The following is a 13707-nucleotide window of genomic DNA, read 5'->3' on the forward strand; positions in this document are numbered from 1 at the left end:
ATTGATAACAAGTCTGTGCTTTCCTCTCCTACTTCTTTCGGGTTAGAGAAGTTGGAAAACCGCTAATGAGTCTTCTGTACCTTTTAAAGAAATGTCTTAGAGTAATCTTACAGTTAGGAGTTTCCTATATCAGGTAGAAATTAAATGCTTTGAAAGCTTCTAGTTTCAAAAAAGGTGGTGAACTAGCACAGGATATTGGCTTCCTCCCAAAGCCCAATCTTGAAGTGAGAGGAAGTTGCCAGATCCTGAAAATGAAGAGAAAAACCTTAGAAGTTTTCGTGGTGAGGGTGGGAGACATGGTAAGGGTGAGACTGGGGGAGGGCAAAATGTCACAGACACTTTGGGTGTGATGAGTCATTTTATGTCAGCTTGACTGGACCAAGGATGCCCTGACATTTGATCAAACATTATCCTGGGTTTGTCTGTGAGGATGTTTCTGGATAAGGTTGGCATTTGAATTGGTAGACTGAGTAATGCAGATTGCCTTTCCTAATATGGGTGGGCCTCATCTAATCAGTTGAGGGCTTGGCTAGAACAAAAAGACGGAGAAAGAGGAAAATTCTTCTGCCGGACTATTTGAGCAGGAACATCGGTCTTTTTCTACCTTTGGATTTGAACTAAAACAGCAGCTCTTCCTGGGCTTTGAGCCTGCCAGCTTTCAGACTGGAATTTACGCCATCAGATGTCCTGGTTCTCAGGTCTTTAGACTCAGACTGGAATGACACTTCGGCTGTGCTGGGTCTTCAGTTGCTGACTACTGACCTTGAGACTTCTTGGCCAGCCCCCATAATCCTGTGAGCCAATTAGTCTCCTGTTGGTTTTGTTTCTCTGGAGAACCTTGGCTAACATACTAGAGTTGTGCCTGGAAAGTGCTTGCCAGTTGGTTTCTTTCTTTCCTTCATATTTATCTGGATGGATCACTGCCCATCACATTGACCCTATAGGACAGGAAAATAGTTATGCTTCTCAAAGGCCACAGAATAAGATCCTAGATCCTGACTAGGATAGTAAATAGAGATTTGCTGGACAGGCCACTCTGAGGATTCCCTTACCAAAACCTTTTTAACATTCCATTTTACCTCCTCTACTGGTTACTTACCTCTTTGCATTTTTTTTTTTAGCAGTTGTTCTAGGGATTGCATATGCATCCTTAACTTATCACTTAGAGCTAATATTGCATGAAATACAAGAGCAATATGCAATATGAGAGCAATGTCCTACTGATGCTTTGGGCTTAGAGATTACCACAGAGAAAGACAGCCTCTGAAAAGAGCAGTGCCTGAGTGGAGGTTCTGGGCATTACTACATACCTAGGAATTATAGCAGAATGCAACATTACCCTGAAGTGCTTAGAAGCGTGCCCCTTTCTCAACTCACTTGGGGTCTATACAATCTAGGCATTTGACTCTCCTCCAAGGTATATACGAACAGTAATGGTAGCTGATAGGATTTCAGAAGAAAAAAAAAAAAGAGAGAATTCTGAGGAACACAAATATCAGTAAAGAAAGGCAAAAACGGAACAACATATACCAGAGGAAGAAGAGTTAAGGGTCTGGGAAGAACAGGAATATAAATAAATGTAATAAATATTTTCAAAGTTCTAATAAAGGATGTTGGAAACAAGAAGCAGATATAAATTATGAATAGGAGCCAAATGGAAATACAGGGTAGAAAAAATATAATAGTTGAAATAGAGAGTTCAGTGGGATGAAAGTATTTTTTTCTTCCTTTCATTTCTTTAAAATATGTGACTGTTTAAAGCAAAAATTAGAGTACTCTTTTTGGGGTTTATAATGTATTGAGATATAATATGTATGTAACAATAGCACAAAGGCTGGGAGTGGACAGATGGAATTATACTGTTGCAATATGCTCTTATATTTCAGGCAATATTAGCTCTAAGTAATAAGTTAAGGATACATATACAATCCCTAGAACAACTGCTAAACACAAAATGCAAAGAGGTAAAGCTAAGTAGCCAGTAGAGGAGATAAAATGGAATGCTAAAAAATATTCAGTCATTCGGGTGCGGTGGCTTATGCCTGTAATCCCAGCCCTTTGGGAGGCCATATAAAACCCAAGTTTCTACTTTATGAAACTAGAAAAAGAAGAGCAATTAAATCCACAGTAAATATAAAGAAAGAAATGCTAGGGATAAGAGAAGAAATCAATCACATGGAAAATAGAAAAATAATAGAGACAACTAACAAAATCAAAAGTTGGTTATTTTGGAAGATTAATGAAGTGAAACATATGTCCACAAAAAGACTTTACAAGAATGTTTATAGCAACTTTATTCATAATAGACAATAACTGGAAACCAATGTCTATGAATAGAAGAATAGATAGATCAATGTGGTATAGTCATACAATGGTATACTACTGAACAATACAAAGGAAAGAACTGTTAGAACACACAACAGTGTGGATCAATGTCTCAGACATGCTGAGCAAGAAGCAAAACAAAAGGGAGTAGATACTTTATGATCCCATTTATATGAGGCCAAGAACAGGAAAACAGACAAAAATCTATGGTGAAAAAAATAAAATATAAGAAATGGCTGCCGGTGGGAAGGTGGTTGACAAAAGAACTTTCTGGGATCATGGAAATGCCTTATATCTTGATAGCTGTGTGGTTGGATGGGTGATTTCATTTACCACTACTCATCAAATTGCAGTTAAAATCTGTGCATTTCACTTCTGAAGATTGTATATGAAAAAGAACTGTAAGCAAACATTAAACTTATTATGAAGTTTGCTTATTGAAGTAGTAATGGTTAGCAAAAGAGTAAACATATTGAGGATAATGGGAGCCAGATTTCCCATTGTTGGAGTTATAAACACAGCAAGAAGGATGAGTAGAATGTACCCTGTGTTGTTGAGTTGAGATTAGGGGTATCAGTCTGAACATCAGTATAATAAAATACATTATATATTATATATATTTCCTAGCCACTGTCGCCTGAAAAGACCTAAAAGCCATGCCACATCGGTGGCAATGATTCTATCTAATGCCCAGATCTTGGTTTCTAAATGCCACCTTCCATTAAAAGAAATCAAAGTTCTTTGGAGAAAAGGCTGATTCCAGGGCTGGGGCAGAAGTCAATAACGAGCCTAGAACATCTTGTTTGTGCCAGAAAGTCAGGAAGTGCTTGTCGAGTAATGAGGATATGTTAAAACCATATTGGAGCTAGCCTGAAGTGGCTGTCACAGGCCAAATCTATTATAATTTTATAATTGAATAGTAATAAATTAAACTTATTTGACAAAATGAAAATCCATCAATCCATATTGACATTATCAGTCAATGAATAAATAAATAAATACGGGTAAAGAACAAGCTCTTCCTTACAACAGAAGGAATGCTGGAGTTAGAAAATTATCAATGGGTGCTAAAACTGAAAAGTGAAAATTTAGGGAAGAAAATAACATTTACATGGTCTCAAAGGATCTTGCAAAATATTACTTATTAGTTACAAAGGTGAAAATACTACCCTTACAGTGGAGAAATATGGTACTTTTCACCTTACATCAAGAAACTTTAGACAAACTCAAATTAAAGAATATTCTACAAAATAACTGATCTGTCCTCTTCAGAAGAGTCAAGGTTAAGAAAAAAAGCTGAGAAACTGTTCCAAATTAAAGGAGGTTAAAGAGATAAGCCAACACAGCACAATGCATGATCCTGGACTGGATACCGGTTTGGGAGAGCAGAATAGCTCTGTGCCCAGTACTGGGACAAATGTTACCATTTGAATATGCAATGTAGGTTACATAATAGTATGGTATTATGTCAGTGTTAAATATCCAGATTTTGATAATGGAACTGTGACATATAAAAGAATGTTTGTGTTTTTAAGGAAATAGACATTGAAATATTTAGGAATAAAGGGGCTGATATCTCCAGCTTACTCTCAAATGATTAAAAATGCATACATATAAAGAGATAGAAATAGAAAGTAATGAAGCAAATGGGGCAAAATAATAAATGGTTAATAAATCTAGGTAAAGAGTATATGGGCATTTCTTGCACTATTCTTTCAACTTTTCTTTAAATTTGAAATTGTATCAAAATTGTAAGTTACCAACAAAATCCATTGGGAAAGGATTGTTTAGTAGAGGCAATTGAAATAGTGAGGAGTTAAAGGCAACCATAAGTCTCTTCCCAAGGAATGAATAGTTATGGCAGACACAAATAATGGAATACAATGCAGAGTCAGAATTTTTAAATTATTTATCTATCTATCTATCGTCTGTCATCTATCTTATTTATCAATCAATCAATCTATAAACGACAACATGACTAAATCTCGAAAATATATTTTTGCATGAAAAAGTAATTAATATAATGAGATCCACAGCTAAATATGATCTGTGTACATTAATCACATATATGCAATAATATCATGATATTTACAGGTATGGACCTAACTAAGAACATAAGTTAGATACCCAGGAGTGGGTGCTTATGGGAGAGAAATGAATGAAAGTCAGGCTGGAAGAATAAAAGGAGAAAATAATAAAGTAAAATAACATAAGAAAGGAGCCTTGCAAGGGATGATGATGATAATATGACATGGACAGAAAAATATGATGAAGTTAAATATTTGCCACTGGTGTCCCAAAAATAGGAGTTGGTGGAAGAAAGGAAACAAAATGTGGAGTCCCTTTCAAGATGCCATTTAGACTCAGGTTTTTATTTGATTCATTCAGAAAACACATACTTGCCTGTGCACCAAGCACCTTGCTAGATGCTGAGAAAATAGTTTGAACAAGATAGGAACTAGGAACATCTTACAGTCCAGGTAACTAACCCCAGTGAGTGTTAGTATGTCACTGGAGAAGGCCAAGAATGGTATTTGCAATGAGGAAAGCTCAGAATAACTACCTTTTGCTGAGTTTGCCCAATTAATTCTGCTTCTATGAATGAATCATAGGAAGCCACTTTACCATTTCCCTTCAATTTATGCCTCCTTGCTATTTGGAGAATTTCCTTTAATTCCTGTTCTCTATAATGTATTATCAATTTTGTTTTGACTAACTTGATCTGTTAAACTAGCCCTATGCACTGTTAAGAGTAATCCTCATAATTGTGAAGCCCATCTATGCCGTTCATTGGTCCCTTGTTACTGTCCTTTTCTGTAATACTTGGTAGACATGTCAGGCCCTTCCTATGAAAAGCATAGGCTCTTTCTGCTCCCCTCAGGCCTATTGTAACACTTTGCATTTGTTACACCCTGTTATATTGAATTAATAAATAAAGATATGCTAAATTAACTCAGGAGCAATCTAGTTGGGACATCTTGACTCTTGGGTTTCTACCCAAGTATCTAATCAGTGCTATTGTACTTTAGAAGAAAAAAAATTTGTTAAGCATTTTTACAAACCTTAACATGAATTACTATACATTTTCTTTAGTCATTGGCAGTTCAGGATCCAACTAGTGAGAAATATATTTTCCCACAGATGGTCTAGGACGCAAACCACATTGTTCATACTTTTGAAAAACATAAAGAAACAATAAAAATAAGATATTGCAAGAGCTTTGAAGTGCGTGGGTCACAATGGCAGGTTCCTTTGTTGAGCAGCGGATTTTCCTAATGCCACTCAGCTAGATTCTTATCACACATTTCTGAGCAGGAGACAATGAAAATGACCCAGCGTGAATAAAAGAACAGATGAGAAATGTGCTGTGATAAAGGCTGAAAAGGAGGCAGGCAAGTGCCTGGGGTCCTCATTGAAAACAAATAACCCGAGGTGGGGAGAGAGGCTCGCTTTATCTTTGGCATTCTTTTTATAGCTCTGATCTGGAATTGTTTTCCCTTGAAAATGAATGGAGTGCCAGGGAGAGCTGCTTGATCTTATTCTCTGGCCTTTTCATTGCGCCGTGCAGCCATTTTAATGAGTTATTTCTCACAGTCGCCCTACCAGGCAGGTCATCATCAATATCCTTGTTTTCCAGGCAGAGCCTAAGTGAAGCAACGGCTGAGGGTGATTCAGTAATGGGTCTTAATTATGTGAGGTTCATGTGGCTGAGGATGGCGAGCAGCTGTTTTGGGGAGTCTCTCTTGAGTTCAGAGGAGAAGGTATGAGCAGAGCTGGGGCAGGGGCAACATTACAGCAAAAGGAGTTCTGGACTAGGAGAGTGTTCCCCTGCATTATCATGGAGGTTTCTGAGAAGAGGAATCTCGCTTCTGCCTCTTGGTTTGTACTGCCAAAGCATCTACTAGATGCTAGAGATGTACATCTCCCAGAAAATAAATGCTCAGTTGGTCGATTGATGAATGATATGAATAACTCTTTATGTAGGGATATTTCAACCAAAGTTAGGGACAGATTGATCTGGTCCAACTTGATCTACCAAGAAGAAAAGACCAAATGATTCTATGAGGTCACTGGCATTTCTTAGTGCATAAGTAGCACTTATCTGCCATTAGCTCTGTTCAATTTAATTCAAAGTGCAGTCAAGTTAATGCTTTTGATCATCTGCTACATGGAAGGTGATAGACAAGGCTCTGGGTGGATTGCAGAAATCAATCAATTATGGCTCCTGCCTCATAAAGTGAAAGGTAGAGTGGGAGAGAAAGAAATGCATGCAACTTCTTACAATACAGGTATCTGAGAATATGAGAAGTGCTATCTTAGAAATTCAATTAGTTGATGAGACTATGGAAGAGGAAGTGAAGAATTCCAGTTTGGGCATCGGGAGTGAAGGGATAATAACTACACATATTAACATTACTATGTGCCATGCAGATGATAAGTGCTTTACTTGAATTATTTTATTTAATGCTTACAACTGTATACAGTAAGTACTAACGCGATTTTCATTTTATTCATGATCATGTGGAAGCAGAGAGCAGCTAAGTAACATACTAGCAAGCAGCAGAGGCAGAATTGAACTAAGGCTATCTGACAGCTCTTAAGCTAAGTTTAAAGAAAATGCATGGATTTAGCACATGTTATATTCCAGTCTCTGGGTTAGGTGTTTAATATAGATTATTTATTTACTTCTATAAATAACTCTAAAAATTATATTATCTCCCTTTTAAACATCTGAGATTCAAAGAGCTTAAATGACTTGATCAAGATACATGGTTAATAAATATCAAAAGGCGCTTTCCTGCCCAGACTGGTGTGGCCTCATGCTGTGTCATTTCCACTCTCCACAAGGCTGCTTCAAGTAGAAAATAGCCAATGCTTCCTCAAGACCTCAGGAACCCCAGGCAGCCAGCCACGTCCAGCTGAAGGCAATTGAGAGATCTCAGGCACAGTCTCTTAAAAGCCTCCAGCCCCCTGTAGGTTCAAGCCCACGGATAAACTGCCATCTGAAGCCCTGCAGCATCAACGAACTCAGGTAGAGCTTTCAGCCCTTTGGAACTGGTCATGTTGTCCCCAGGGTGGTTGTATTAGTTATCTATTGCAGTGTAACAAATTACAGCAAGTTTAGTGGTGTAAAACATACATTACTATCTCATGGTTTCAGCATTCAAGCATCTGGCCATGGCTTAACTAGGTCCTCTGCTCAGAGTCTCATAAGGCACAAAGTATTGGCCAGTTGCATTTTCATCTGGAGCTTGGGCTCCACTTCCAAGCTCATGTAGGGTATTGGCAAAATTCAGTTCCTCCCAAAGGTAGGACTGAGGTCCTCAAGTCCTAGATGCTGCCTCCCTCCAGAGGCAGTTGACAGCATGGCTTTTTGCTTTTTAAAAGCCTGCAGGAGAGCATCTATTATGGACTGAATGTTTGTGTTCTCCCCCAAATCTGTATGTTGAAATCCTAAACCGCAATGTGATCGTATTAGGAGATAGGGCCTTTGAGAGGTTATTAGGCCATGAGGATGGAGCCCTCATTTATGGGATTAGTGCCTCTGTATAAGGAACTCCAGAGAGCTCTTTAGCTCTCTTTCTGTCGTTTGAGAAGGCAGCTGTCTACAAAACAGGAAGAGAGCTGTCACCAGAACCTAACCATGCTGGCACTCTGATTTTGGACTTCCAGCCTCCAGAACTGTGAGAAATAAGCTTCTATTGTTTACAAATCACTCTGTCTGTGGTACTTTGCCATGGCAGCTCCAAGGGACTAAGGCAGTGCCTCTTTCCTGAGGAAGGACACATGCCTCCTTTAAGGACTTTCATTTGATTAAGTCAAACCCTTGCAAGATATTGGTTCACTCAAAATCAAATTATTTGGGACCTCAATTACATCTGCAAAATCTCTTCATTTTTTGCAATATAATGTGGACTAATCACAGGAATGATATCCGACCCTATTCACAGGACTTGCCAACACTCACAGGGAGGGAATTATGTACAGCAAGTACACCATGGAGCAAGAATTTGAGGATCGTCTTAGAATTCCACCTGCCATGAGGCAAGAATTTGAGAATCGTCTTAGAATTCTGCCTGCCATGTGAAACTCATTCCTAGCACCGTGGATGCTTTGGTCTCCTTCCAGCTAAAACAGGACCTCATTATCTGGGCAGAGCCAGAGAAGAGTCTATATATTAGCCACATACATTTTGGAATTGCCTGTCTCCATTTCCTCTTGTGCAGGGGTCACACACCACCCATCAGTGAGTTTTGGCCATGGGTCAGCATTTCTGATGAAAGATTTCATGGGAAAAGGATGACATTTATGTCCAAAGTTGATTTGGTGGTCAGCTTTGGTGATTATCTTTTAATTATCTCTGCTTCCCCTCTCCCCCATTGTTGTTGACAGTCAAGACTTAGTTGTGCATATTATTTATTGAAAGAGCTAAAGAGGAAAAGGCCAAGGCTGAAGCCTAATAACTGAGAGGAAACAAGTCAGAAGACATCTAAATGTCAATTGATGGAATTGGCTTCTTGACTTGAAGATTATATCTTTAAACAGTCTTGGGAAACACCATTTTAATTCAACAAAGGAGTTCTTATAAATACAATTTAATTGCTTTTTCAAGGATTGTCTATTGAGACCCCACATTAGGTTTTGTTTTGTCTTGTTCTGTTTACCATTTTCTTGCATGCACACTTAGCCCCAAAGGGACTGGACAATAAAAGAAGGCTAAGCCTGCAACACTAAGCACATTTGTAAGAAAGTAATTTAGGGAAAGCAGTTTTCAATCTCATTCAAAAGTGTCCAATATTTCAATATTCCTAGATATTTCTTGCCATAGCAGTGCCAAAATAGAGACAACTTTTGCCCTGTAGTCAATTCTGATGATAAGCCAGCTTTTATTGAATCAAAAAGCCCCAAAACTCCCACCACAACTCTGATCAAAATCTGATCCTTAGAATGTCGTTAAGACTGAATAGGAATTTTATTTCTACCATCCTCCACCGCTTTATTGATTAACTCTGCTCAGAACACAACCAGCTCACAAAGGCTCAGCTCCTAGAATTGGATGAGAGAGGTTTTTTACCAGAGAGAAGGGCAGAGGGATTTTTGTGGACTTGACATCTGGGGCCCAGACTGGGACCACTGTGAGCCTGGAATATTCTTTCAGTCCTCGCCTCCTCATCATCCACCCATTTAAAACAACCTCAAACTTGAAAGTCCTGATTACTTCAAATATCTTCCTGGGTCTGTAATGAAGATGCTTATAAATATTACAAAAGATTTATCACTTTGGTGTGAAATTCTCTGATACCGGCAGGGAGTTTTTAAACACAACTGGCAACAAGAAGCATATGGTCAGAGATTCAAGTTACTGCTTTCTTTCTTTTTTTTTTAATTGTTGTCTGCCAAGGACAATATATTTTTTTCCCTTCTTCAAAATAAACATTGTGCAGGAATGTGCCTCAGCAAATGGCTGGGGTTCTATTATATTTCATGCAGCTTTCTAAACAATTTTCAACCCTGGGCTGGCCTGGTGTCAAACAGAAGGCAACCAACAATAGCAAAATCCCATTAAAGCCAAGAAGGTTCCTTCCTGAGGTGAGCCTGGCCAGAAATAGTCATCTTGGCTCATTCTCCAGTTTGGCACCGGGGACTAATAATGCACGGTCTCCTAATGGAAATTATCTAATTTCATCCAAGAGCTCCTCCAGAGAGAGCCGGGCTGACGCACTAACAGTCAATATAACAACATTCTTCTTGAAGTGCTGAACAATAGGCCTTTGGAGAGACTGTGATAAACCACGTCAGACTCCGGACAAACACGAGTGTAAAAATAGGCATCAGAGGCATTGACACAGCCACCTAATTTCTCAGGAGGGAGGCCTACAGAGGAGGGATTGTTCAGAATGCTTGTTGAGAATACTTCATCAGAAGCAGTGGGAGAAGGATAGTGAAGAAAGAAAGAAAAGGGATGGGGAGAGAGATAAAAAGACTGAATAAGATCAAGAATGGGGAAAAATAAGAAAATGATAAATGAAAGAGAGGAGTTAATTCTTCATCTGTGGTACAACTGTCCATGGTCTGCTAATATAAATCAAACTTTGGGTGTGATTCTCATTAACATCATGGGGCTGTTTTTCAAATGCTCTGTGCAAAGAACAGCCAGCAGGAAGTAATGCTCCATTTAAGGCGATATATACATATATATATATATGTATGTAACTCACATATGTATATAGGAGTTCTGTGAATTTACCACTTTTCTAAGACCAACAGAATCATCCTGAGGCATACATTTGGTTTTAAGTTTCCTCATGTTATTACTTGTTTTCTGATTTTTTTTTTTTTTTTTTTTTTTTTTTTGAGACGGAGTCTCGCTCTGTCGCCCAGGCTGGAGTGCAGTGGCACAATCGCGGCTCACTGCAAGCTCCGCCTACCGGGTTCACGCCATTCTCCTGCCTCAGCCTCTCCTAGTAGCTGGGACTACAGGCGCACGCCACCACGCCTGGCTAATTTTTTTTTTTTTGTATTTTTAGTAGAGACGGGGTTTCACCGTGGTCTCGATCTCCTGACCTTATGATCCGCCCGCCTCAGCCTCCCAAAGTGCTGGGATTACAAGCGTGAGCCACCGCACCCAGCCGTTTTCTGAATATTTTTAACCTCCTCTAAATTTTAAGCTTCTCAAGAGTAGGAACTGGCTTGTGTCTATAATGATTATCCACATCAAGACAATAAGTATCAGTCAAAACTGCTCATCGGTTGATTATTCGTTGAGCCTAATAGTCTTGAAACATCAGAAAGTCTCTCATGAGTGGGTATTCCAAGAAATAAATTTCTCCAAAATGGGTAATTTCAAGGCCCAAATCCATGTCAACACCTCCCTGATTCCGTACCCACTACCACCTTCCTACTTCCCTTCCCCACCAACAAGCTAGAAAATGGCATAGGTTCTGGAATACAGAATGGCTTCCCTAGAACACAGGGCCTAAGATAGACCACAAGACATTCTCCTTGGGCCCAACATGTGAATTTGCAACTCTAGGCTGATGCAAGAGAACATGTTCTAGTTGCATTCACACCACTGGAATAATATTCACAGTCTGAATCAAGATGGTGGCTCAAGCACGTGCCTGCTTTCCCTGCCCAAACCCCAATCCAGATATATATTCAAAATACAGATAACGCTGTGTCTTGGGAGGGAAATTCTGTGTCTGGGGAATAGCAGAGTGAAGAGCCTACTTCTTTAGATATGCTTTTGTACATTTTCAAGGTTGAACTCTGTGAATGTAACACTATTCAAAAATTTAAAATTAAGTTTAAATAAGCTAGTATTAGTGTATCAATATAAAGTAAAATGGAATTTAAGGCCAAATGCATAAAAGGAAAAATGAGACATATTTATACTGATTAAAAGTATAGTTCATGGCCAGATGAGGTGGCTCACGCCTGTAATTCCAGCACTTTGGGATGCCGAGGTGGGTGGATCACGAGGTCAGGAGTTCAAGACTAGCCTGGCCAACATGGTGAAACACTGTCTCTACTAAAAATACAAAAATTAGTCAGGCATGGTGGGCGCCTGTAATCCCAGCTCCTCAGGAGGCCAAGGCAGGAGAATCGCTTGAACCTGGGAGGCGGAGGTTGCAGTGAGCTGAGATTGCACCACTGAACTATAGTGTAGGCAACACGAGTGAAACTCCATCTAAAAAAAAAAAAAAAATACAAAATAAAAAAGTACAGTTCACTAAGAAGTCACTTAACTTCATGGATGTAACAACTTCAAAATATACAAAACTGGTAGAAATATAAGGAGAATCTAATGATGCACAAAAAATAAGACTACACAAAAAGAAGGTATTATATAGTAATAGCATTTGAATAACATACACATATCTCATAGATATATGTAAAACTTGGTATTCAACAGAGACAACACATTTTAAAAAATATACTGAAATTTACAAAATCAGTTCATATGTTAAGCCACAGAGAAGATATCAACAAATTCCAAAGTAAACGGAGTCATGCAAGTTGCATTCTCCGAGTGCAATGCAATAAAATGGAAATTAACGAAATTGCTAGCCATATAAACACACACATATAAATCTGTCCACTTGGAAGTATAAAATATCCCTCTACGTTCTTGGGTATAAAAGCAAAGCAAAACCATTTAGAAATAAGTTATGAGAACTCTTATCAAAATAAATGGGACATAATCAAAGCAATACTCAGAAGAAATTTTGCAGTTTTAAAACGCATTTTTCTTAGAAAATAAAAGGTTGAAAAATAATGAAAGCATTCAACTTAGGAATAATAGCAATAACAAAATTAATAAAGATAAAAAAGAAAAAATAGAAAATATTATGTGCACATATATTAAACCATTTTAAAAGGAAAATATTGTGTATCCTTGGAATTTCTTTTGTAGAATACATTAAACTGGATAGATATTGTCAGATATTTATTTAAATAAAGTATTGGCCAGGTGTGGTGGCTCACGCCTGTAATCCCAGCACTTTGGGAGGCCAAGGTGGGCAGATCACGAGGTCAGGAGATCAAGACCAGCCTGGCCAACATGGTGAAACACCATTTCTCCTAAAAATACAAAAATTAGCTGGATGCGATGGTGCATGCCTATAATCCCAGTTACTCAGGAGGCTGAGGCAGGAGAATCGCTGGAACCCGGGAGTTGGAGGCTTCAGTTAGCTGAGATCATACCACTGCACTCCAGCCTGCGTGACAGATTGAGACTCCATCTCAAAAAATAAAAATAAAAAAGTATCAGTAAAGATGATTTCTGGTGTGTTTTGCATAAAATATTGCTAGGATTAGATTACAACACAAGTAAAGGATTTGATGCAGTGCTTGTACCGGAATAATTACTATTTAGCTGCTATTATTACCATTAAATATCTTTTTGTGACAGGAAAATCATAGAAGTTCACTTTAGTGTTAAAAAAATTTTTTTTTAAGTTTACTGGCATAAAACCTGCTTTCCTATTGTCTTTCTGTCATTTGCTCCATTAATGGTTACCTTACTCCTTGTCTCTACTCCCCCAATCTTAAAACCTGAATCAGTGTACTCTTTTTCATACAGGACACATTTTCAAATATATGGTCAAGTAGGATGGGCCATTACACATGTGCATAGTTTTCACTTCTCTTACAAGGTGAAACATTCCCAACTGTTTATCTTTCCTTACTTAAGTGAAAAGGAATCTAGGTCTTCCACCTTCTTTTAAAAAATATTTTATTTTTTTATGGATACATAATGGATATACATATGGATGTACATGTGGTAATGTAATACCTTAATATAATTTGTAAAGACCAAATCAGTGTAATTAGGGTATCCATCACCTCAAATATTTGTCTTTTCTTTATGCTAACAAC

General features: G+C 38.3%; 1 long non-coding RNA gene across 1 annotated transcript in view; it reads right to left on the reverse strand.

The window, feature by feature from the left end:
* LOC116458027 (uncharacterized) overlaps nucleotides 1–13707 on the reverse strand; it is a 50349-nt gene that overhangs the window by 1112 nt on the left and 35530 nt on the right. The window lies entirely within an intron of this gene.

Source organism: Hylobates moloch, unplaced genomic scaffold, assembly GCF_009828535.3.
Source record: "Hylobates moloch isolate HMO894 unplaced genomic scaffold, HMol_V3 SCAFFOLD_18, whole genome shotgun sequence".
Lineage (NCBI taxonomy): Eukaryota > Metazoa > Chordata > Mammalia > Primates > Hylobatidae > Hylobates > Hylobates moloch.